The following is a 25,808-nucleotide window of genomic DNA, read 5'->3' as shown; positions in this document are numbered from 1 at the left end:
GCAATGCTGAATACGGAGATCGTATTGCTCTCCGCATTCAGTGAGGTCTGTCAGACCTGATCCGCACTGTCAGATCAGGTCCGACAGACATTGATAAATAGGCCTCATAGTCTCTAATTTTCTATCAAATCTTGGAATAAATAATCTATATTTTTCCTCTAATTGATAGGTAGCCAGTATATCCCCTTTTATCTGTTAAATGGCATTACAATCTCCATAATTATCCTAGAAGTGTCGATTCTACATATGGTAATCTCAGATACAAGATCATTGTTAACAGGTACCTTTTAGACAAATGTTTTGAGATGAACAAACTCATTTTATTTATTTATCTATTTTAGTTTCTTTTATTTATCTGTTGTATTTTTTTCTCTTTTTTAGTGTTTTATATATTTTATGTCATTATCTTCATTGTAACATCATTTTATGACTTCATGTTTTTATTGTCAACTGTTGTTATGTTATCGGACTTGAGATTAATCTCATAGGGGTCAATTGATGCCCAGTGTTTCTAAAGACCGCTGTTCCATAACCTGTCCGCCTGCTATGAAGCTACGGACAGAAATCAACCTGATCCAATACGATCAGGTTGATTGACACCCCCTGCTAGCGGCCAATTGGCTGCGAATCTGCAGGGAGTGGTACTGCACCAGCAGTTTACAAGAACTGCTGCTGCAATGATAAATGCCGACAGCGTATGCTGTCTGCATTTATCGATGTGCAGCGGACATGATACGCTACATTGTATCATGTCCGCTCGTACATTAATAAATTGACCCCTTACTCTTTTGGAAATTCAATAAAGGAGTTAAATCTAAAAACATTTTAACTTCCTAAGGCTAGACTGTACCTATCAATTTGTATGATTAAAAAATTAATGTTTCTGTTCTTTTAAAAAGAGTGCTGAATGTCCTCTCTTTTATAAAAGGTTAAACTATATGCCTTAGATTTCTAAGCAAAATTAAAAGGAACCCTTCTAATAGGTTCTGCATAAGTACTGGTTATTTCCTTGTTTGGAGAATATAACTGAATTGTGAAAGAATAATAGAAACACTTTCTTGGAATTAAGTGATCTATTTACATAGGAGAGTACCTAACCAAAATGCAAAACTGTTTGATTCATAAAGCTAATATGAAAAATGTAAGGGCCACCACTGTCCATGAGAGTTTTATTTATTTTATTAGTGGTTTATTGCACAGTACAAACCACTACAGATGCATTACAAATGTAAATAATACAATAATGATGGTGAAATATAAAGGAGGAAGTTGTGTTGAAAGCTTTAGAAAGATCAGAAATCAGCCAGTTAGCTTCTATTGACAACATACAGTATGTAAACATAATTGAGTATTATTACAATGTAACAGTGATGCATATAAATGCATAGTTTGCAGGTGTGTATCAGTTTAACAATTATACATTTGTTATGTATATTCACATTCTTTTTAATATCATAACCTCTAATGCATCGAGGCAAAACTTTGAGGTATTAATGTACACAAAAATTAACATTTAAAATCTGATTTGAGATATATTTTTAACTTTTTAATAATCCCAGAAATATTTGTGTTGACAAACGCCCAAAAAATTCACATTGAAAAAATAAAAGTTACACACATACATAGTAACATAGTAGATGAGGTTGAAAGAAGACATAAGCCCATCGATTTCAACCTATACAGAGACTACTCAGAGACTACTTTATTTACACACAAAAAAAGCTGACAATTGAACTTACATTAAACAATTATAAAGCTGACACATTTAACCAAGCATGTCCCTGAATTCTGTTTTTAGTTAGAAACATATCTAAGCCATTTTTAAATGTATCTAAGGTATTGGCAGTTTCTACCTCCTTTGGAAAGATGTTCAACAATTTGATTGCTCTTACTGTGAAAAAAAAAAGGTTAATGTTGCTGAAGATTAAATCGCCTTTTCTCTAGCTTTAAAGGGACACTGAACCCACATTTTTTCTTTCGTGATTCAGATAGAGCATGCAATTTTAAACAACTTTCTAATTTACTCCTATTATCAATCTTTCTTCGTTCTCTTGCTATTTTTTTTATTTGAAAAAAAAATGCATCTAAGCTAAGGAGCCAGTCAATTGTTGGTTTAGAACCCTGGACAGCACTTGTTTATTGGTGGGTGAATTTATCCACCAATCACCAAGAACAACCCAGGTTGTTCACCAAAAATGGGCCGGCATCTAAACTTACATTCTTGCTTTTCAAATAAAAATACCAAGAGAATGAAGACAATTTGATAATAGGAGTAAATTTGAAAGTTGCTTAAAATTGCATGCTCTATCTGAATCACGAAAGAAAAAAATTGGGTTCAATGTCCCTTTAAAGAGACAGTATACTTCAAAATTGTTATTGTTTAAAAAAATATAGATAACACCTTTACTACCCATCCCTGGCTTTGCACAAATAAAATTGTTAAATCAATATACTTTATAAACTTTAAATCTCTAAATATCTGCCGGTTTCTAAGCCCCTGCAGGCAGCATTTATCTAAGTGCATTTTGTTAGCTTTTCACAGCAAGACAGTGCTAGTTAATATGTGTCATATAGATAACATTGTCCTCACTCCTCTGGAGTTACAAATGAGTCATCACTGATTGGCTAAAATGCAAGTCTGTAAATAGCACTGAAATAAGGGGGCAGTCTGTAGAGGTTTAGATACACAGTAACCACAGAGCTATAAAGTATATTAATATAACTGTGTGGTTATCACACAGACTATTGCAATACTGTGTAGTTAGGCCATGGTAGAAATTGTAATATACCTATTGCTAAATTTGTAAATACTCAAGGGATTCACAACACCACCAATCTCTGATAGTGTAGAAGGTTAGCAGGTATTATTACAGGACAAGAGACTATTACCGAGTTCTTCACATTGAACATTCATGGATCATTCTCATAATCAGTGCATACAATGTTCTAAGTATACATTTTCAGCTGTGTGAGTTGTCAGAACGCTAGGCTCAGTACATATTGCGGTAAATATAATTTGCTCAAAGATGCAACACTCACTTCAAAATATTTCAGGTATAAAATCTTGTATCACTATTAATAATAAAGAAGTATTTTTGAGTTGCCTTGAGTCAGCCTCCGTGTTATGAACATACTAACAACCAGGTTACTCACTGTTAATCGGCCCCACACTTGCAGGATGGCGGAAAGAAAATACCTGTATTCCACCTCACCGAACAGCGTTGCCTGCAAAGAACTCGTGACTAGAATTTCTTCCGCAGCACTCTCCAAAGCTGCTTTGCTTTACAAATAACTCCAACGAAGGATGAAATAAAAGTTCTGGAAGACAGAGCTTAACTTCTTAAGGACATATGACGGAATTTTTCCGTCATAAAACAATTGAGCAAACTGAAAGCTGTGTCCTTAAAGGGTTAAATCATAGCAGTGTATTTATTCAGAGACAAATACAGGTGAACACCACTCCACACACACCTCAGCTACATCTGACGCATTTCCTGCCGCTAAACGGCACTTCGTCAGGGATATTGACAGCTGTTACGCTACTCCCTTAAAAAGGCGCACCACCTACATGTAGATTTAAAGGTATAGTACCCACTCTACAGCCTTTCTCTTAAGGGAGTCACACACAATAACAATAATAACATAAAATTAATAATACAATATAACGACTTGAGTACAATGTTGGGAACATAGAAAGCAACTGTTGAAAAGTTTCAAAATAACTTTTTAAGGTATCCTGGAATCGCTATAATATAGCGTTAAATGTTACTCAATATTACTCAATATTGTATATGACTGTTGAGAAACAGATGTGATATACCTTGTGAAAGTATAAGAAGATTATTAATGTATAATATGAATCATTATAATATTATAATAGAATATTATAGCACAGTTCTAATGGAAAATTAAGGGAGAATTAACCTAAGATTGCACGTTCAATAGCAGCTACAATTTATAAACAATAGCAATATGGCTGATTCCAATGTTGTGAATATTTTTCATAAAAAAAAAAACACACACAAATTAAACAACAGAGCTTCACATCATAAATATGATTTCCATGTAATGCAATAGTGTATATCACTCTTAGTGAATAAATATCACAACAATAATTGGTGACTACTATACTTCCAATCCAATACTAGTGAACTTAAATTTAACAGACAATACCTAACAATACAGTCTAATTACCTATATACAATTTAACATCTGAGTTCATATTAATACCCAATGGACTTCCCGTTTTCAAAGTATATATCCAATAAACCTCGCTCCTATTTAGGGCTTGTACTCTATTACCACCCACATTCTGTTTAGGTATAAATTCAATACCCCAGGCATCCCAACCTGCAAAAACTCATTTCAGGGAGATGGCTTCACCTGCTACTGCGCCGCCCCCCCCCCCCCCCCCCCCCCCCCCCAGTTATATATTGGACACCTTGAAACCCTAAATAAAATAGAGACTTATCATTAAAGTATCTTCCCACTAAAGTCACATTAAAAAAGTAGCTTTATTGCACAACCACACACAACAAACCTATTTTCCAGTGATACGAAGTTTAATTACATGCAGTAAATAAGGTAGTATTTGTGTTTTATTTTATTAAAATCAGTGGGGCTTTTTGGTTACTAATGCATGCTTTGAGGGTTCTATAATGTCCCAGCAACTAAAGGCATTCCTTAAAGAATCTCTTTTCCGGATTTGGGCCACATTGGATCATAGTACTTGGAGTTTCAGGGAGATTGCACTCCATTTGCTGGCATCAGGGAGCCGCTATTACAATCAGGGAGACTCCCTGAAGATCAGGGAGACTTGGGATGTCTGATACCCTGAAAGGAGAATAGTGTATTAATATATTCCAATTCCTGTTTGTTAAAATTATCACTTCTTCTATGTGATGCAAACTGTTTGGATACAGGGGTTTTCGGTATATATCTTTCCAAAGACAATAGGTGTTCCCTCACTCTATCTTTGAGCATACGTGTCATTCTACCTGTGTATTGACTCTGACACAACTTGCATGTGATAAGATACACCACAAATCTTGAGTTACAATCAATGTGATGGTTAACCTCGTATGTATTTCCAGTTACTGTGGAGGAAAAAGTATCACTCCTCTTAATGTAACTACATGACTTACATGGTACACCACCACATTTAAAATTCCCATTTCTTTTTTTCAGCCACATTTTATTTTGAACCATAGGTTTATCTGCAAAATTACGTTTCAGGCTATTCTCTATAGTTTCTGATCTCCTAGAGACACATCTAACACCTTTTTCTATAGTTGCCTTCAGTTTAGGATCATTTTTTAACAAAGGACTGAACCTTTGTTTAATTCTGCAGATATCTTGGTATTGTCTGCTATATTTAGTTGAAAATGTCACCCTATCTAGATCTTCCGTTAATCCAGATTTCTTATGTTTATCTTTTAGTAAGGTCTGTCTATCCATCTTACTGACTTCTGTCATAATATTCATAAGATCTTTCTTATTGTATCCCCTATCACTAAGTCTATCCACTAGACTATTAGCCTGTTCCAGATAATATTCATACTCACTACAATTATGCCTCAGGCGCATAAATTGACCCTTAGGGATTCCTTTTTCCACACAATAGGGGTGACCAGAGTCAGCTCTTAATATAGTGTTACCTGATGTTTTCTTCCTAAAGGTCTTAGTATTAATACAACCATCGTTAATATTCCCTATCAATGTTAGATCCAGATAATCCACATTCTTCAGAACTATTATAGGTGAATTTTAAGTTGTTATTATTATCATTAAGATATAACATAAATTCCTCTATAACTATGTTATCCTTTTTCCAGATGATCAAAAGATCATCTATAAATCTTGTGTAAAAACAGATCCTGGATAGAAATGGATTATTAGCTGTAAATAATCTATTTAGTTCCCAATTTCGCCCCCATTGCAGTACCCTGACTTTCGACATAATAGACTCCTTCAAATATAAAATAATTATGGTTCAAAAGGAACCTTACAATATCAACAATAAAGTCAATGAAACCAGATTCAAAGTTAGTATAAATGTGAAGCATCTCTCTTAAGGCATCAAGACCCTCTTTATGCGGTATGCAAGAATATAAAGATACTAAATCCACTGTCAAAAAGACTAGATTATCAGACCAATCATAATGTTCCAATTTTCGTAAAAGATGTTTAGTATCTCTTAAATATCCTGGCAGACTTTTAACAACAGGCTGTAGGAAATCATCAACCCATTTACCAAATTTTTCTCCAATAGTGCCTATGGTGGAAATTATCGGCCTGCCTGGCGGATTCAATTTGGACTTATGGATCTTAGGTAAATGTTTAAAGACTGATATCGTTGGACTCTCATTTATTAGGCATTCTGCTTGTGCTTGTGTAAGATAATTTAGGTGAACACCCTTATCTAAGAGCATTCTAAGCTCTCTGTTGCTCAGTTGGATTGTAGGTGAGTTTACGATATGTTTTATTATCTGACAGCTGCCCTATCCTGCACTACAATAGTGCCCCCCTTGTCTGCTTTTGATATGACCAAATCTTTGTCATCTTTGATTTGTTTAAGAGCTGCTCTTTCATGATAAGATAGATTATCCCAGCTTTTTTTCCTGTTATCACACTTAACTTTGGTATTATATAGTTGTGTTAATTCCTCTTCTACTACTGTGTGAAATACTTCAATGAGATCACCTCTCGCATGTACGGAGTAAAAGCTGCTAGTATGGCTTATCTTATGTGCAGGGCCAAGAAAACATAAGTTATTAGGATCATATCTCAAACTCTCACTAGCAAGTACTCTAAGGCTATTGGTGTCACACAATTCTTCAAATGACAAGGTCTCTAGATTTTTAGAAGCGTCATTAATATACATCTCATTAACGTTAGCAATAGCATTTTCATCAATAGACCGTGGCTCCTCATTAAAGAAATGTCTCTTTAAAGTCATTTTTCGTACAAATTTATTAAGATCTATTATAGTGTCAAATAAGTTCATATCTCTATCTGGTGAAAAGCCCATCCCCTTTGACAGGTCAATCTCTTGAACTTTCGTTAATGTACAAGAAGATAAGTTGACAACATTTAGTTGTTCTTCCCCTTTGTAGCTCTGGTTAGCCTGCTTAGTTATTTCGCTTTTAACTCCTCCTCTTTTTTCTTTTTTATTCTGTGTGGTTATGCAAAACTGGGGAATTTGAAATAAAGGGATTATCTATCTTTTTAAACAATAAACATTCTGTAGTAGACTGTCCCTTTAAATTATGGCCTTGGGTCACAAACAATTGCCTTAGAATAAACATCTCTTCTGCCAACTCTGTATATGGGCCTTGAATATATTTTTATAATGTAATCATATCCCGTCTCAAGCATCATTTTTCTAGAGGAAATAAATGGTTAAGTACCTCAGCCTTTCCCCGGACACTGTTAATCATGCCACCCTTCTCACATTTTAATGTACCTATATTTCCCTTCCTTAGATTTTTTGCCATTTAAACACTTAAAAAGCCTTTTTGGGTTTGTCTTTGACTCCTTTTATTTTCAGATGGTGCTAATCTGATTGCTCTTTTACATGCTTAGTTACAATTCCTTATATATTTGGAATGATGAGTCTGTGTTATATTCTTTAAACAATTAAATGCCCTTTGCCTTTTCTTTATTTCTCTTAACACATTTGTATTAAGACACATTGGCTTGGATTTATTTTACTTTTATAACCACGTGGTATGTGTTGATATGTATATTTTTTATTTAACAAAGTTTTAAATGTTCTCCATTTATCCTCTTGTTTTATTTGAGAATAATTTGTCCTAATTTATGCTATTTAAAGATTCCCTTAAATTATTGAATTTTGCTTTCCTAAAATGAAAAGTTTTGGTTGAACCCTTGTAACATTGCTTATGGAAGGTTATTTCAAATGTGACCCTGTTATAATCACTGTTACCTACATTTTCTTCTACTTCTATGTTTGATAATATCCAGTATAGCTTTATGTCTAGTTAGCTCCTCTTTTAATTGTGACATGAAGTTATCTTTTATATCATATTTATAAATCTATCCCCCTTAGTTATATCACTAGTTGTATTGGCCCTATTTATTTCAGGGTATTTAGAGTCTCCCTTAATTACAACACTGATATTATTAAAATATGAAAGGATGAAGCAGTAGTCTTCCAAGTATGAATAAAAAGTCCAATCTTTATTTCATAGTTAAAACATCACAGCAAGGGGTAAGAAGGTGCAGGCTGGTTGACTAGTTTCGGCTGTGTGCCGTAATCATAATCCTGCAGCCACTTAAAATTGTACATATTTAAAGGGGTTTCCAAACACAGTGATTGGTCAATGTTAATGGGAGTGTAAATCCACCCCCTCACATAATTTAACCTCTTACTGAACTTTTATCTGGGCCTGATAGGAGATTTGACCTTGTTAACATAGAGAAAGACTATAGGAAATAATGATCACAGATAATCAATGCATTTATGCAGGCTCAAAAATATGTTTAGATATATATATATATATATATATATATATATGTATCTAGTGCATATGAAGAGATATACAGCACATATTCATATGTTTATAACTATGTCATAGATATGGGTAATATAATATAATATAACCCAGTATGCACAAATTTATAGAGAATGTATAAAATCTAAAATATAAAATATATATAGCATCAGTATGTAGATGATCTGTATTCATGCTAGTATAATTATATATACAGGCATACATGGTTATAACAATAATGGAAAGATACAATATGCTATTTGAATTGTTAAATAACATACATACTATAATAAACACATTTCCAAGTCATATATTCCTATACCTAAAGAATGCTTAGACCCTAAACAGTTTTAGTTCAAAACTCACAACTGATAGTCTATAAGCTAAATATTCCATTATTTTGGCTATGGAATTGAACTCATATAATGTGCCTAAAGTATGTTGTGCAAATAGTACGGTATTAAACCCAAAATCTATAGACATATGTGTTAGTAAACAAAATACTAGTGTATATTTGAGAATAGTGCATAAGTACATATCCCTAAATACTAGGATGTATGTGAAGTGGCCCAGATATATATTTCCCTAAATACTAGGATGTGTGAAGGGTAGTGGTGTTAGGTTGATTGGATACCAACCCAGCATGAGAAACAATATGTAAAGGGTACCAGTGTGGCATTTATGGGACAGGGAAAAGGCCCATAGGAAAAATTAATTAAATCAAATGAAATAAAATAAATAAATCGCATTGTCACGAACCATATATCAATGCCAGTGGTTGATGAGATCAAATTCTGAATTGAAGCCCTTTGGTACCTGAGTTTGAAGTTTAAAGATCCAAAAGGCTTCCTGTCTGGCCAGAATTTCCTCTTTATTCCCACCTCTGAATGGTTGCTTAACCTGTTCAATTGCCCTCCAATTAAATGCTCTCACATCTCCATCGTGTACCTCAATGAAATGTCTTGATAGTGCTGAGACTGTTTTCTCATTTTTGATGTAACCCAGGTGTTCTCGTACTCTCGTACGGACATCCCTGGTAGTCATGCCCACATACTGTCGGCAATGCTCACTACATTCAATGAGGTACACGACGAAATGAGTAGAGCATCTAATACATCCTCTAGTCTCAAATGTTTGATTAGTGACATGAGAATAGAAGTTTCTTCCCTCTACTATGTAGTCACAGGCTTTGCATCTACCATTGCTACATTTATATGTTCCATTAATGGCCAGCCATGTAGCTGATAATTCCTTTTGTGGTAAAAGGGAGGGCGACAAGATATTGCCTAAGGTGACACCTCTAGAATAAACACATTTGAAACCTTCGTCCACTGTTCTTTTTAAAGCCTTGTCTCCACGCAGTATTGGGAAGTATTTTCTTATAATATTACAAACTTCATTGTATTCCGATGAATATTGTGTAATAAAAAGAGTTCTATTATCATCCCCTTTGTTTGGCCTAGGTATGAGAGTGTCCTGTCTATCCACACTGCCCACTTCCTTAGCCACATTCTTAATCATGCTGGGCTGGTATCCCCTCTCAATCAGTCTGTCTGCCATGTGTTTACTCTCTTTCTTGAAGTCTATTTCAGTGTTGCAAATTCGTCTAGTCCGTAATAACTGTCCTTTGGCTATTCCCCTGAAAACATGTTTCGGGTGAGCACTCTTACTGTGCAGGAGTGTGTTACCAGAAATAGGCTTCCTGTACAGACGAGTGATTACTTTTCCTGTATCAATCTCTCCCTCGCATTTAGGAGCACGCCTCTGAAATATTCCCCACCACCGGACACGGACCACAGCGACTCATTAAGGCAGAAGGGTGAGTTTTGAATTTCACCTTATTCCGCAATAGTGGATGCCTGAAAAGACTGGGGCGCATATATGAATTATATTCCTGATTGAAGGGGGTGTGTTATTACCGTTTACAGTCTTGGTACATGTGGTTCCTATCACACATCACTGATGTCCTGGCTTTGAGTGTTACCATCCTTTTGAATGTGACTCTATATCTGGGACTACTTCTCTCATTTATTACTGATATTATTAGCAGCTCAGATTCCTCCATGTCACTAATGTGTGTAGGGGGGGGGGGGGGCTTGTAGCATGTGCCTAATAATATATTTTTTTATTTTTTCCCCCCACTCTTTATTTCAACCCACAGTATCTCTACAGTATTACCTGCATCATCATAAATATAATCTCTTATTATAGGTTTAAGGTCAGGTTTAACAGACATGCAAATTCATCCTCCCCTTTGTTACCTCTATCTAATATAACCCCAAACCTTTAAGGTATAACCCTCTTATTTAACTGCCCAGTCATGTTTATCATCCCACCAAGTTCTTTTTACCAGTCGTGCTTTTTGCATTTGTTATCATACATTTCATTTTCTTGTGCTTTCTGTTGCTACTTGGGGCTTTTCCCTCAAAGTGTTCTATTGTGTTATTTTCTGAGTGTTCTCTTCTGTGATACAAGCTTTGAGATATTCCTTATTTACCATATTCACAGATTATGTTTGGACTGACCTCATCCCCTAGTTTACAAGATTATTTAAGTTTACTGACATCCTCTCCCCCAACAAACCTACCTCCTGTCATTCAGGTGCAATCCATCCTTACTGTACAAATTTACCATTTTTAAACCAGGAATTAATTACCCTTAGCTCCTTCTGCTTACTGGGTTAGAAGATGGCACTGGTAATATATCAGAAAACACTACAATGGATGTCCTTGCTTTAAGCTTGCTCCCTAACTCCCTGAAGTCATTTTTTAAGACACTCCATCTCCTGCTGACTCTGTCATTAGTACCAATATGCATCATTACTGCTGGATCAGACCCAGATCCCTCTATGCTCCACAATGTGCGTATCTCGAGCCCTTGGAAGACAGCAAACAGTTCTATTTAAGGGATCTGGATGAAAAATTAACCAATCAAACTTCTTAATAATAGAGTCTCCTACAAGCAACATCTCTCTTGGTCCCATACTTGAATGCTCCTCTTCTGTGAAGGAAGGGCTATTCACTATATATGGCAGAACAGCCCTCTAGGTTATTGCCTGACCTGAACCCCAACATCTTCACTCAATCTGACAAATCTTTTGGAGTGTATCAGCTCAGACCTGGCATGTCTCTTCCACTTGCTTTTACCTCCCCTTCTAACAATGACCCAGCTACTTCTCTGAGTCTCCCCCTATAAATTAACTCTATACTCACTGACAATGTGTGCCCTGAATGAGATTTTCCCGCATGCTCATAAAGTATGCTTCAAATACTATCCAAAGATCTGAAATAATGTTGGTGAAAATTCCCAATGGAGTTTTATCACTTAAAAAAATTGAAAACAAAAATGGAAAACTATGTTAAAAACAGGTTTTTTGATGGGTTGGAATATACTTAAATTTGAAAACCCATGCAAATAACACTTCAAATAGTGTCAAATAGACCCCAAGATTTTTTTTTTTAAAGTATGGTATCTTAAAAGGACATTCAACATCTATTGCTTTTGTGTAAAATTGTGCTCTCCCATACTCCTTAGGAGGTCAAATAGCAAATTCTGTAATTAGCAAATGCTGCCGATTTTTACACAAAAACAAAAGGTGTTTTAATTCCAGTTGAAAAGCTTAACACATATTTTTGATCAATCCAAGGGGGCTGATTTATCATGTGTAGGGCGAAAACGATCCGCTGTAGCGGATCATGTCCGCCCGACAATGATAAATGCTGACACCATACGCTGTCTGCATTTATTATTGCACAAGCATTTTTTGTGAAATGCTTGTGCAATGCCGCCCCCTTCAGATTCGCAGGAAATCGGCCGCTAGCAGGGGGTGTCAATCATCCTGATGGTATCTGATCGAGATAATTGCTGTCCGCTGCCTCAGAGGTGGTGGATGAGTTGTCTTAAGACCGCTGCTTCTTAAATTATGTTTCTAGCGAGCCTGAAGGCTCATGTGGAAACAGTTGCGGCTACATAAATCTACCCCATAGTCTTTAGTATATATGTATAAGGTAGGTGTAATAAATATACTTGCATATCTTATTTACAAATATATTAAAACTAGTATACCTTTATGCATACAGTATACTGTTTTGTAGAAGGAGTTATATGATACCAAGGTTATTAAGTTAAAAGAAAAACAGGGAAATCATAAAACTGCTTGTGTTCCTTAATGAGGATGTTATGAAAAACAACTAACGTATGATTGTTTGTACTGTTGGGAAGTTGGTGGTGGTTTATTAGTACCTTTATTTTGTACTATAAGCTTTGTTGGGCATCATTGATTTCTCTATTTGTTCTCTATTTTTGTTCTCAGATTCTTCCTTTAATACAGGCTCCTGTATTCTTCTTGTTTGCTGCATATTTGGCTTTGTGTAATACAACATAGTAAGGAAGTGTGCACCTGTTTTAAATAAGTAAACATTTATTAAAAGGTTAAGCTCAAATTTATATATGAGTCGGATAGAACAATTTGAAACAAACTTTCCTGTTTTGGCCTAGATTATAAGAGGAGCGTAAAACATTTTTCCGCTATGGTGTCCTGACAATGCTAGAGCATAATTCAAAGTCTTCAATTTTTAAAAAAAAAAATTTCAGCCCAAACTGCCCCATTGTTTCCTATCGGGGAATCGTGCACGAGCACGTTTTTCCAGCTTACCACTAACGTAAGCAACGCTGGTATTGAGGGTTGAAGTGGCGGTAAATTCGATTCAATGCTCCCTTTTTGGAGCCTAACGCAGCCCTTCAGACAACTCTAAATACCAGCGTTGTTTGGAAGCAGCGCTAGGAAAAAAAGCTGCGTTAGCTACGCGGGTCTTTACCGACAAAACTCTAAATCTAGCCGATAGTTAATACCTTTAAGGCCAGGTTAAGGCTAAATATCGCTTTAATGAAAGCGATATGTGCGCTCGACTGTGTAATACAAGCGCATGCTAATGTTCAACAAGTTCACAGCAATGCGAACAACACAACCTCACTTTTGCATTGCTCGACCTCGCTTTTGCATCGCTCAAGCACAAATATCATTCATGTGCAAATGATCCGATTAGTCAGAAGAACGTGTTTACCATTGTTACTTTTCACAAATACAATGGCCCTTTAACAGGTCTATCCCCTACATTACAGATGTTTGGATTTATACATTTGCACAGTGAGAAATGACAATAAGAATTTACGTGTAAAATTAAAATTTTCAGTTTAAAAATAGCAACATTTGTAAATTAATTAAAACTATTTGTATACAGGGCATGTGTAGGATGTGTTATTTATATGCAATACACTATAACATTACTTATGATTCATTTTAACTTAATTTATTACAAATAACTGTTTTTAAATTTAGCAAGATTTTGCTCAAGAGTGAAGATTAACAGTGAAAAATATTACTATCTTGTGAAAGATCACTTTCCCCAGTTACAATAGTGCACTTTAAACAGTTCTGACACTGTAAATCATATTTTGCCACTACGGCATGTCACTGTAATTTCTCACAGTACATAACGGGGCAAGTATACCACATTACAACAGTGCATGCATACCACATTTTGTACAGGGAGAAATTACAGTTTGGTGAGACTGAAAGAGCTCAATAGATTTATATAAATTTACCACACTGACTTCCCACTTGAGTGCAATGCTAAACTATGAGGAGGGGCTCTGAGAAAGCGCATGTGCGCATGCGCGAAACACGTAAGATACATGGGAGTTCCTTGACTGACAGAGTGTACTTGTTTGTACGTGAATAAAGGATATTGTTGCTTCTCCGCACTTTCCTTTTTTCTTATACGTCTATGAACTGGTAGTACAGGAGTTTCCTCTTGGCATTCGTAAAATAAAAAGAATCTCCCAAACTAATGTATGTGGAAAAATATTTCTATAATTTACTAGACGGGGAAAAAGCTTCTAGCCCAGATGGACAATGTTACTAGCTCACTCAATATTAAATTTAGGAAGTACATTTTTACTTGTATGCTGAATAGTGGATGTAAAGGCCTGTATATACATAGAAGCATATAGAAACATAGATTTTGACAGCATATAAGAGCCATAGCAAGTCTGCCGATATTTCCTAAAAGTATAAACTTATCTAGTAGGATAGCCTTATGCTTGTCCCAGGCAGTGGCGTCACTAGGGGGGTGCAGGGGGTGTGGGCCGCACCTGGGTGACACTCTCCAGGGGGTGATACCAAAAAAATAAAACATTTTACTTTTTATTTTTTTATTTTATTGAAATTCAAAGTAATACAATGTAGAGATGCATAGATTTTTTTATTAGAGGGGCCAACATTTGTGAACATTAGTGGGACTGGGGAAAATGTAGACACACTTAATTTTTTTGCCCCTTGAGCCTGGCTGCTTTTGCTTGTTTGAACTTTGCTCCTCCCCTGCCCAATTTCACTATGAATGTTGTGGGCGTGCCGTGGGGCTTGCAAAGTTGCACTGCTAGCCTAAACCTGCATGCCTATCTGTGCTCACTGCTCAGTGACGTGTGGAGCAGTGGAGTCACTCACTACTGTGCTGTCTCTCTAAACGGGAACCGGGAAAACGTGAGGGGGATGCCTTGCACCTGACCGCATAACTGTCTGACACTGTCTCTAAAATGAAGGAGCCACGTATGATGCCCACCAAACCGGAACGGTTACGGTACACTAAGTGCACACTGAAGAGGTAGGAGGGGATGACGGGTGGGGGTCTGGGGGTGGGCAGAGTGCAGAGGTGATAGGCCATAAGAAGCAGTAGGCACACGGCCCGGGGCTGTGCACTGACAGACTTGGAAAAGAGTCAGAGAGCAGAATTTTCATAGCTTGCGTGTCTAAACCTTTTATTTAGTGATTTATTTTTAGAGTACACTGTTTATCTTTCATTTGATGCTCTGCTGAGCCAGGGAGCAGCTCTAGGCATGAGCTTTATAATTAATGCAATGCAGTTTACATATTTTGTATGTGTGTGTGTGTGTGTGTGTGTGTGTGTGTGTGAGTTTTTGTGTGTGTGTCTGAGTGTTTTTGTGTGTGTGTGTGTGTGTCTGAGTGTTTTTGTGTGTGTGTGTCTAAGTGTTTCTGGGTGTGTGCCTGAGTGTGCCTGAGTGTGTGCCTGAGTGTTTTTGTGTGTGTGCCTGAGTGTTTTTGTGTGTGTGCATGTGTCAGAGTGTGTTTTGTGTGTTTGTGTGTGTCTGAGTGTTTTTGTGTGTGTGTCTGAGTGTTTTATTTTGTGTGTGTGTTTTTGTGTGTGTGTCTAAGTGTGTTTCTGGGTGTTTGTGTGTGCATCTGAGTGTGTTTTTAAGTGTGTCAGAGTGTGTGTGTGTCTGAATGTTTTTATGTGTGTGTCTGCTTTCTGGGGGGTGGGGGAGTGACACCATAACTTACTGCACCGGGTGACACCAACCCTAGTGACGCCAATGGTCCCAGGCATTGTTAAAGTCCCCCGCAGTGTTTGTCATTACCACCTCTTGTAGAAGTTTATTCCATGAATCACTCACCCTTTATGTAAAGAAGTGCATCCACAGATTACTCATCTACTACCCTTCAGCTTGAGATCATGACCCTTGTTCTTGAATTTTGTTTAATGAAAAATACTCACAGCCTCAGCTTTACTAAGTCCCTTAATATACTTGAAAGTTACTATCATATCACCTCTTTCCCTTCTCTCCTCTAAGCTATACATATTTAGGTAATTGAGCCTCTCTTGGTACATTTAATTTTTTAGACCATGTACCATTTTAGTAGCCCCCCTTTGCACAGGTTCCATTTTGCTTATATCCTTGTGAACATATGACCTCCAGAAATGCACACAATACTCAAGATGAGGCCTAACTAATGATCTGTAAAGTGGCATAAGAACCTTACTATTTCTGCTGCCAATACCTCTACCAATACAGCAAAGCATTTTACTGACCTACTTGCCTGGAAAAAATTAAGAGACCACTGCAAAATTATCAGTTTCCCTGGTTTTACTATTTATAGGTATGTGTTTGAGTATTTTTTGTTTTAGTCTATAAACTACTGACAGCATTTCTCCCAAATTCCAAATAAAAACATGGTAATTTAGAGCATTTATTTGCTGAAAATGACAACTGGTCAAACTAACAAAAAAAGATGCAGTGTTTAAGACCTCAAATAATGCAAAAATAAACAAGTTCATATTCACTTTAAATAACACAATATTAATGTTTTAACTTAGCAAGATTTCAGAAATCAATATTTGGTGGAATAACCATGATTTTCAATCACAGCTTTCATGCATCTTGGCATGCACTGCAAAAGTCTTTCATGTTGCTGTTCAGTGACTTTATGCCACTCCTGGTGCAAAAACAACTTGGCTTTGTTTAATGGTTTGTTAAACCTCCATCTTCCTCTTGATCACATTCTAGAGGTTTACAATGGTGTTAAGGTCTGGAGATTGGGCTGACCATGACAGGGTCTTGATCTAATGGTCCTCTATCCACACCTTGATTGACCTGGCTGTGTGACATGGAGCATTGTCCTGCTGGAAAAAAAACAAGTCTCAGAGTTGGGGAACATTGTCAAAGCAGAAAGAATTAAGTTTTCTTCCAGAATAACATTGTACGTGGCTTGATTCATGAGTCCTTCACAAAGATAAATCTGCCAATTTTCAGCTTTACCCAACATCTGGTCATCTAATGGTTAGATGAAGACCTGGAGAGACCTTCAAGCCACATAGTCTTGCACCCACTGGGATATTTGGTGGAGGATTAGCGATGAACTGGTGTTGCTTCAGCAAGGCTGGAATCAAGCAGATTTATCTTTGTGAAGGACACATGAATCAAGCTGGTATATATACACAGTGGGTTCAAAAAGTATTTATACCCCTGCATTTTTTTTAAATTTTGTTATGTTGCAGCCTTATGCTAAAATGGTTTAAATTATTTTTTTTACATTAATCTACACTATTTACCCCATGATGACAAAGCAAAAAAATAATTTTTGATAACTTGGCACTTTATTAAAAAAAAAAAAAACTGAAATATCATATTGACATAGATATTCAGACCCTTTGCTACGATACTTGAAATTTAGCTCAGGTGCATCCAATTTCTGTGGATCATCTTTTAGATATGTCTACACTTCGACTGGAGTCCACCTGTGGCAAATTCAATTGTTTGGACTGGATTTGGATAGGCACACACCTGTCTATATAAGGTCTCACATCTAAAACTGCATATCAGAACAAAAACTAAGTCATGTGAGGTCAAAGGAACTGCCTGCAAAGCTCAGAGACAGGATTGTGTCAAGGCACAGATCTGGGAAAGATGATATGGGTAAAACAAAGAAAAGCGCCTCATTGTGCAGAAATCAAAGATATGCAGAGAATCTGAAGACAGTGTAAATACTCACAAAAGTATTGCACTACTTGTGAGTGCAAATAAAGCAAGCTGGGCCTCTCAGTCTCCAGTTGACTGTGCAAAGAAAACTCTTCCAAGGGTTTCTACACCATGAGGCACTCTTCTTTGTTTTCCCTTTGAATCTTTCCAAGTGAGCCCAATCTGTCAGAAGAGGAGCTGACTTATAGGCCTCTATGTATGAAGCCGTCTACTTTCCTGCATTCGCCGGCCCAATACGCTCGCCTAAGCTCACCTACCATCGCCGCCGCGGACCTGAATACGTTCGCCAAAGTTATCAAAAAAGCTGTCAAGAAGCCGCACACCAAGTACGGAGCGATGAGCAGCGGACTGTTGTTAACTGACAGTCATCGATCTCGCTGCTCATCGGCTTCTTCGCAGCTTTTTTGATAGCCTGCCACTAAGCACCCACACTAAACTACACTGTTTTACCCCCTAAACCACCGCTCCTGGAGCCCCCCACAACTAAATAAAGTTATTACCCCCTAAACCGCCACTCCTGGACCCCGCCGCAACTATAATAAATGTATTAACCCCTAAACCGCCGCTCCCGGACCCCGCCGCTACCTACATTATACCTATTAACCCCTATCCTGCTGCCCACTACACAGCCGCAACCTACATTAAACTCATTAACCCCTAAACCTCCGCTCCCAGACCCCGCCACAACTAAATTAAATGTTTAACCCCTAAACTGCCGCTCCCGGACCCCACCGCCACCTATATTAAAGTTATTAACCCCTATCCTTCCCCCCCTATACCGCTGCCACCTATATTAAAATTATTAACCCATAAACCTAAGTCTAACACTAACCCTCCCCTAACTTAAATATTAATTTAATAAATCTAAATAATATTACTCGTATTAACTAAATTATTCCTATTTAAGACTAAATACTTACCTGTAAAATAAACCCTAAGATAGCTACAATATAACTAATAATTATATTGTAGCTATTTTAGGATTTATTTTTATTTTACAGGCAACTTTGTATTTATTTTAACTAGGTACAATAGTTATTAAATAGTTATTAACTATTTAATAACTACCTAGCTACAATAAGTACAAAATTACCTGTAAAATAAATCCTAACCTAAGTTACAATTAAACCTAACACTACACTATCATTAAATAAATTAAATAAATTACCTACAATTAAATTAAATAAACTAAACTAAACTATAGTACAAAAACAAACACTAAATTACAGAAAATAAAAAAGAATTACAAGAAGTTTAAACTAATTACACCTAATCTAAGCCCCCTAATAAAATAATAAAGCCCCCCAAAATAAAAAAATGCCCTACCCTATTCTAAATTACCAAGTAACCAGCTCTTTTACCAGCCCTTAAAAGGGCTTTTTGCAGGGCATTGCCCCAAAATAATCAGCTCTTTTACCTGTAAAAAAAAATACAATCCCCCCCAACATTAAAACCCGCCACCCACATACCCCTACTCTAACCCACCCAAACCCCCCTTAAAAAAACCTAACGCTAACCCCCTGAAGATCTCCCTACCTTGAGCCGTCTTCACCCAACCGGGCCAAAATCTTCATCCAAGGTGCACAGAGGAGGTCCTTCATCCAGTAGAAGTCTTCATCCAGGTGGCGTCTTCAATCTTCATCCATCCGGAGCGGAGCGGAGCCATCTTCAAAGGAGCCGACGCAGAGCCATCCTCTTCAATTGACGACTGAACGACGAATGAAGGTTCCTTTAAGGGACGTCATCCAAGATGGCGTCCCTCAAATTCTGATTGGCTGATAGGAATTAAGACAATCGGAATTAAGGTAGCAAAAATCTGATTGGCTGATTCAATCAGCCAATCAGATTGAAGTTCTATGCGATTGGCTGATCCAATCAGCCAATCAGATTGAGCTCGCATTCTATTGGCTGTTCCGATCAGCAAATAGAATGCAAGCTCAATCCGATTGGCTGATCAGATTTTTGCTACCTTAATTCCGATTGGCTGATAGAATCCTATCAGCCAATCGGAATTCGAGGGACGCCATCTTGGATGACGTCCCTTAAAGGAACCTTCATTCGTCGTTCAGTCGTCGGTTGAAGAGGATGGCTCCGCGTCGGCTCCTTTGAAGATGGCTCCGCTCTGCTCCGGATGGATGAAGATTGAAGACGCCGCATGGATGAAGACTTCTACCGGATGAAGGACCTCCTCTGCCCACCTTGGATGAAGATTTCGGCCCTGTTGGGTGAAGATTGCTCAAGGTAGGATGATCTTCAGGGGGTTAGCGTTAGGTTTTTTATGGGGGTTTGGGTGGGTTAGAGTAGGGGTATGTGGGTGTTGGTTTTTAATGTTGGGGGGGTTGTATTTTTTTTTACAGGTAAAAGAGCTGATTACTTTGGGGCAATGCCCCGCAAAAAGCCCTTTTAAGGGCTGGTAAAAGAGCCGGTTACGTGGTAATTTTGAATAGGGTAGGGCATTTTTTTATTTTGGGGGGCTTTATTATTTTATTAGGGGGCTTAGATTAGGTGTAATTAGTTTAAACTTCTTGTAATTCTTTTTTATTTTCTGCAATTTAGTGTTTGTTTGTTTTTGCTCTATAGTTTAGTTTATTTTATTTTATTTAATTGTAGGTAATTGTAGGTAATTTATTTAATTTATTTAATGATAGTGTAGTGTTAGGTTTCATTGTAACTTAGGTTAGGATTTATTTTACAGGTAATTTTGTACTTATTTTAGCTAGGTAGTTATTAAATAGTTAATAACTATTTAATAACTATTGTACCTAGTTAAAATAAATACAAAGTCGTCTGTAAAATAAAAATAAATCCTAAAATAGATACAATATAATTATTAGTTATATTGTAGCAATCTTAGGGTTTATTTTACAGGTAAGTATTTAGTTTTAAAAAGGAATAATTTAGTTAATACGAGTAATATTATTTAGATTTATTAAAATAATATTTAAGTTAGGGGCGGTGGGGTCCGGGATCTGCAGGATAGGGGTTAATAAGTTTATGTAGGTGGCGGCGGTATAGGGGGTGGCAGATTAGGGGTTAATATGTATAATGTAGGTGGCAGCGGGGTCAGGGAGTGGCGGTTTAGGGGTTAACATGTTTAATATAGTTCTGGCGGGGTCCGGGAGCGGCGGTTTAGGGGGTAGTAAATTTATTTAGTTGCGGCGATGTAGGGGGGGACAGATTAGGGGTGTTTAGACTCGGGGTACATGTTAGGGTGTTAGGTGCAGACATCTCCCATAGGAATCAATGGGATATCGGGCAGCAGCAAACATGAGCTTTCGCTATGGTCAAACTCCCATTGATTCCTATGGGATCCTCCACCTCCAGGGAGGCGGATTGAAATCCAGGTACGCTTGGCCGGAATAGTACTGAGCGTACCTGGTAGTAGTTTGATAACTAAGTAGTCAGATTGTGCCGAACTTGCGTTCGGAACATCTGTAGTGACGTAGCCATCGATCTGTGTCCAACTGAGTCCGGCGGATCGTAGGTTACGTCACTATATTCTACTTTTGCCGGGTAGTAGGGGTTGATAACTAAGGCGAATCAGCCTCGCCACAAATACGCTGCAGAATTCCAGCGTATTTGCGGTTGACGGCTTGATAACTAGAGGCCATAGACTTTTTTATTATTATCCAATTCACTGTTCACTACTGATATTTTCACTTAGATATGAGTGTATCATTTTGCACATTATTTGTACATATAGAAATATAGGGGCCTATTTAAGAACGTGCGAGCGGACATGATCCAAAATTGCAAATCATGTCCACTGCGCATCGATAAATGCCGACAGCATACGCTGTTGGCATTTATCATTGCACCAGCAGTTCTTGTGAATAATACCGCCCCCTGCAGATTTGCGGCCAATCATCCGCTAGCAGGGGGTGTCAATCAACCCAATCGTATTGGATCAGGTTGATTTCCGGTGATGTCTGTCCGCCGCCTCAGAGCAGGCGGACAGGTTATGGAGCAGTGGTCTTTTGACTGCTGCTTCATAACTTGTGTTTCTGGCGAGCCTGAAGGCTCGCCAGAAACACAGGGCATCAAGCTCCATACGGAGCTTGATAAATAGGCCCCATATTGTTATTTTATAGTCTCAAATTTTATTACTATTTTCCATTTATATTTTTATATTTTTTTTGTTTGTTTATTTTCATATTCCTATGATTACTTATTCACATTATTTTCAGAGCCCTCTGTTGTTTCTTCTCTTCTCTTTTTTTGTAAAAGTTTGAATTTATTCTCTGTTACAGATCTTGGAAAGACTACAAAAAAATTTGGCTGCATTGAAGGTTTCCAGGAGCACAGTGGCCTCCACAATTCTTTAATGGAAGAAGTTAGGTACAACCAGGACTCTTCCTAGAGCTGGCAAACTAAGCAATAGGGGGAGAAGAGCCTTGGTAAGAGAGGTGACTAACAACCCGATGATCATTCCGTTTGAGCTGCAGAGGTCATGCGTGGAGAGAAACAAGATGTGCGAGAAACAAGATTCTCTGGTCTTATAAAACACAGAATGAACTGTTTGGCCTCAATTCTTCAAAAGTGTATGTCTGGAAGAAACCAGGCACCCCTTATCACCTGCACAATGCCATCCCAACGGTGAAGCATGGTAGGGATGTTTTTCAGTAGCAGGGACTGGGGGATGCGGCAAAATGAATAACTGAATAAAAGTCCCTCTTATAAAGAGTATATCCATATGGATGGATAGAAATGAAAATCCGAGGATAAGGGGAAAATGCTTTATTATCTGAGTCTCTATAGTTAAAAAAAATCACAGTATCTCTGTCTCCTGGATCTCCCAATTGTAAATGTTAAACAAAATCACAGTACCTCTGTCCTTTCAGCTGGAGTGAGGTAGATATGGGGTATCAGAGGCAATTAATAAATGTTGGTGAGATCAAGTCTGTGTAATTGCAGCTTCTCCCACAGATTTCCTAAGCACTGGGGGAATAAAAAACATTTATTTGCATGCACCAAACATTCTGAAATCTAATTACAGGATAAAAGAGAGGACAGCGTAGCCTCAAGAAAGCATAAACTAGTAACCGAGTCAAATCAGAATTACTCACAAATGTTTACGTCTGATACAATCACTCCAGCTGTAGTTTTGCCATACAGCAATACTGCTGCTACTAGGGATGGGCGAATGTGCAAATTTTCGAATTTCGAATCTAGAACGAATGTTATTACCGAAATTCGAATTCTAAATTCGAATGTCGATAAGAACAAATATTCTTAAAAATTCGAAAATCGAATGTTATTTACAGTTTTCGAATGTCACTTTCGAATTCGAATGTTTATAATTATATCGAATGTCTACATTCGAAATTCGAATTTTTCGAATTCGAATATAAATTCGAATTTTTCGAATTCGAATATAAATTCGAATTTTTCGAATTCGAATATTGCATAATTCGAATATTACATTTAAAAGCATTAGAAATACTATTGCAATCTAAATTCGAATTTTTCGAATTCGAATACACGTATTGCATAACTCGAATATTACATTTAAAGAAAAAGTATTAGAAATACTATTACAATCTAAATTCGAATTTTTCGAATTCGAATACACGTATTGCATAACTCGAATATTACATTTAAAAGCATTAGAAATACTATTACAATCTAAATTTGAATTTTTCGAATTCGAATACACGTATTGCATAATTCGAATATTACATTTAAAGAAAAAGCATTAGAAATACTATTACAATCTAAATTCGAATTTTTCGAATTCGAATATTGCATAATTCGAATATTACATTTAAAGAAAAAGCATTAGAAATACTATTACAATCTAAATTCGAATTTTTCGAATTCTAATTTTTTCGAATGTAATCGTAAAATTCGAAACCGAATATTCGAAAATCGAATGTTAGAATGTAATGTAAACATTCGAAATTCGATTCGAACGAACGAATGTGTTAAAATTCGTGCCGTTTTTCGAATGTTGCGAAACATTCGCCCATCCCTAGCTGCTAGTAAGGAATCCTCCGGATGTTGGAAGAAGTGTTGTTCGCCTCGAGTCTGTAAGCTTCGATTTAGCATGGTGAAGTATTTCAGTATCGGATTCAGTGCTCCACTACAGAGCAAACTACGGAAGCCTTGAAAGTCTAAAAAAAACAACAATTGTATCTGAAGGAAAGTTGTTGCATATGTGCAAACAGATTAGTACAGGGAGGCAGGAAATTATCTCAATACTATTATTATAAAAAAGTATCTAGGGCCAGATTACAAGTGGATCGCTAAACATCACTTTCATGAAAGTGATATTTGTGTTCCACTGTGTAATACTAGCGCACTCTAATTTGCGCTGGTATTACAAGTTTACAGCAATGCGAACGTGACCTTTGTGTTCGCAATGCTGGGAAGCATTGCGCTCACGAGAGTGTGCATCCATAGGCTGCAATAAGAGCTTCGTTCTGATGCCATCATCAGAACATTGCACAGCAAAGGGGGTAAGTAGCACAGTGATGGGCAGAAGTTAGTAAATATATATATAATATAAATTTATCTGTTAATATGTGTATATACACATATTCTAACACCCCACTACCGCCAACTTTAGCCTCATAATACTGCCTAGTGCAGTTATTTTATTAAAATTAAAGATGCTACTATCTGTATTTTGGTGGCTTTTGGGGCTAATTTATAAAATGAACCAGAGATCTGATCTCTGGTTAATTTTATAAGTGCTAATTACTAACGTGAGCTTGTAATGGCTGATTAATTATTGCACGCTTGCAAATGGGCAAATTTGTTTGTTTGTGGGCATGCAATAATTTAGCGCTCCACTTAATCTAGTTCTTAGTGTTTAATGTCCCTTTAAGATTTGTTAAGCTGTTTGTAAGCTTTTTTCATTTTATTCAAAAACCTTAATAGCCTCTCCTTAAATACTCATTGCCAAACCGTTATTAAATTACCCTTTAAGGGACAGATTACAAGTGGAGGGCTAACTAATATTTTTGCTTGTGCGCTAGGTGCTCACAACGTAAAATTAGCACATGTTTTAGAAGTTGAAAGTAAAAAGTTGTGTGCAAACTTTAGGACTTCAGATATTGTGACCGTGTTAACTTCTTCTCCCATAGACTTTAATAGGGAGTTCTGCTCAAACAATACTTAACGTTAGCATGCTAAACCAACACCGCATTAAGCCAACAGCGCTAAAGACAAACGCCTAGATTAAGAGTTTTGCGCTATAGAGGGTGTGAAACAAACGCAACAAAAGTTGTGTTATTTCACTCTTCATAGCGCTGCCATTACAAATTTCTGAAATGCCTCCTTGCGCGTGCAATATGGTGGCGATAAGCTCCATACCGCACAAAATCCAAGGGCTGAGAATACGTGTTTGTGCAGGCTTTCCCCATAGACATCAATGAGGAGAAGGTGTTAGAAAAAAAACTAGCACCTTAAGTGCGGAATGGCGATCAATGTAACGCAACACCATTGATGTCTATGGGGAAAAAAAAGTTACGTTTAAACCTAACACCCTAACATAAACCCCAAATCTAAACACACCTAATCTGTCGCCCCCGACATCGCTGCCACCTAAATAAATTTATTAACCCCTAATCTGCCACTCCCAACATCGCCGCCACATAAATAAAGTTAGTAACCCCTAATCTGCCGCCCGGCATCGTTGCCACCTAAATAAAGTTATTAACCCCTAATCTGCCGCTCCCAACATCGCCGCCACTAATAAAAGTTATTAACCCCTATTCTGCCGCTCCTTGACATTGCTGCCACTAATAAAAGTTATTAACCCCTATTACGCCGCTCCCCGACAACGCAGCCACTATAATACATTTATTATAATTTATTTTGTAATTCAGAAAGAGCATGTCATTTTAAGCAACTTTCTAATTTACCCCTATTATCAATTTTTCTTCGTTCTCTTGCTATCATTATTTGAAAAAGAAGGCATCTAAGATTTTTTTGGTTTCAGTACTCTGGACAGCA

The sequence above is a fragment of the Bombina bombina genome, chromosome 4 (genome assembly GCF_027579735.1).
Source record: "Bombina bombina isolate aBomBom1 chromosome 4, aBomBom1.pri, whole genome shotgun sequence".
Lineage (NCBI taxonomy): Eukaryota > Metazoa > Chordata > Amphibia > Anura > Bombinatoridae > Bombina > Bombina bombina.
Note: the sequence above shows the minus strand (reverse complement) of the source record.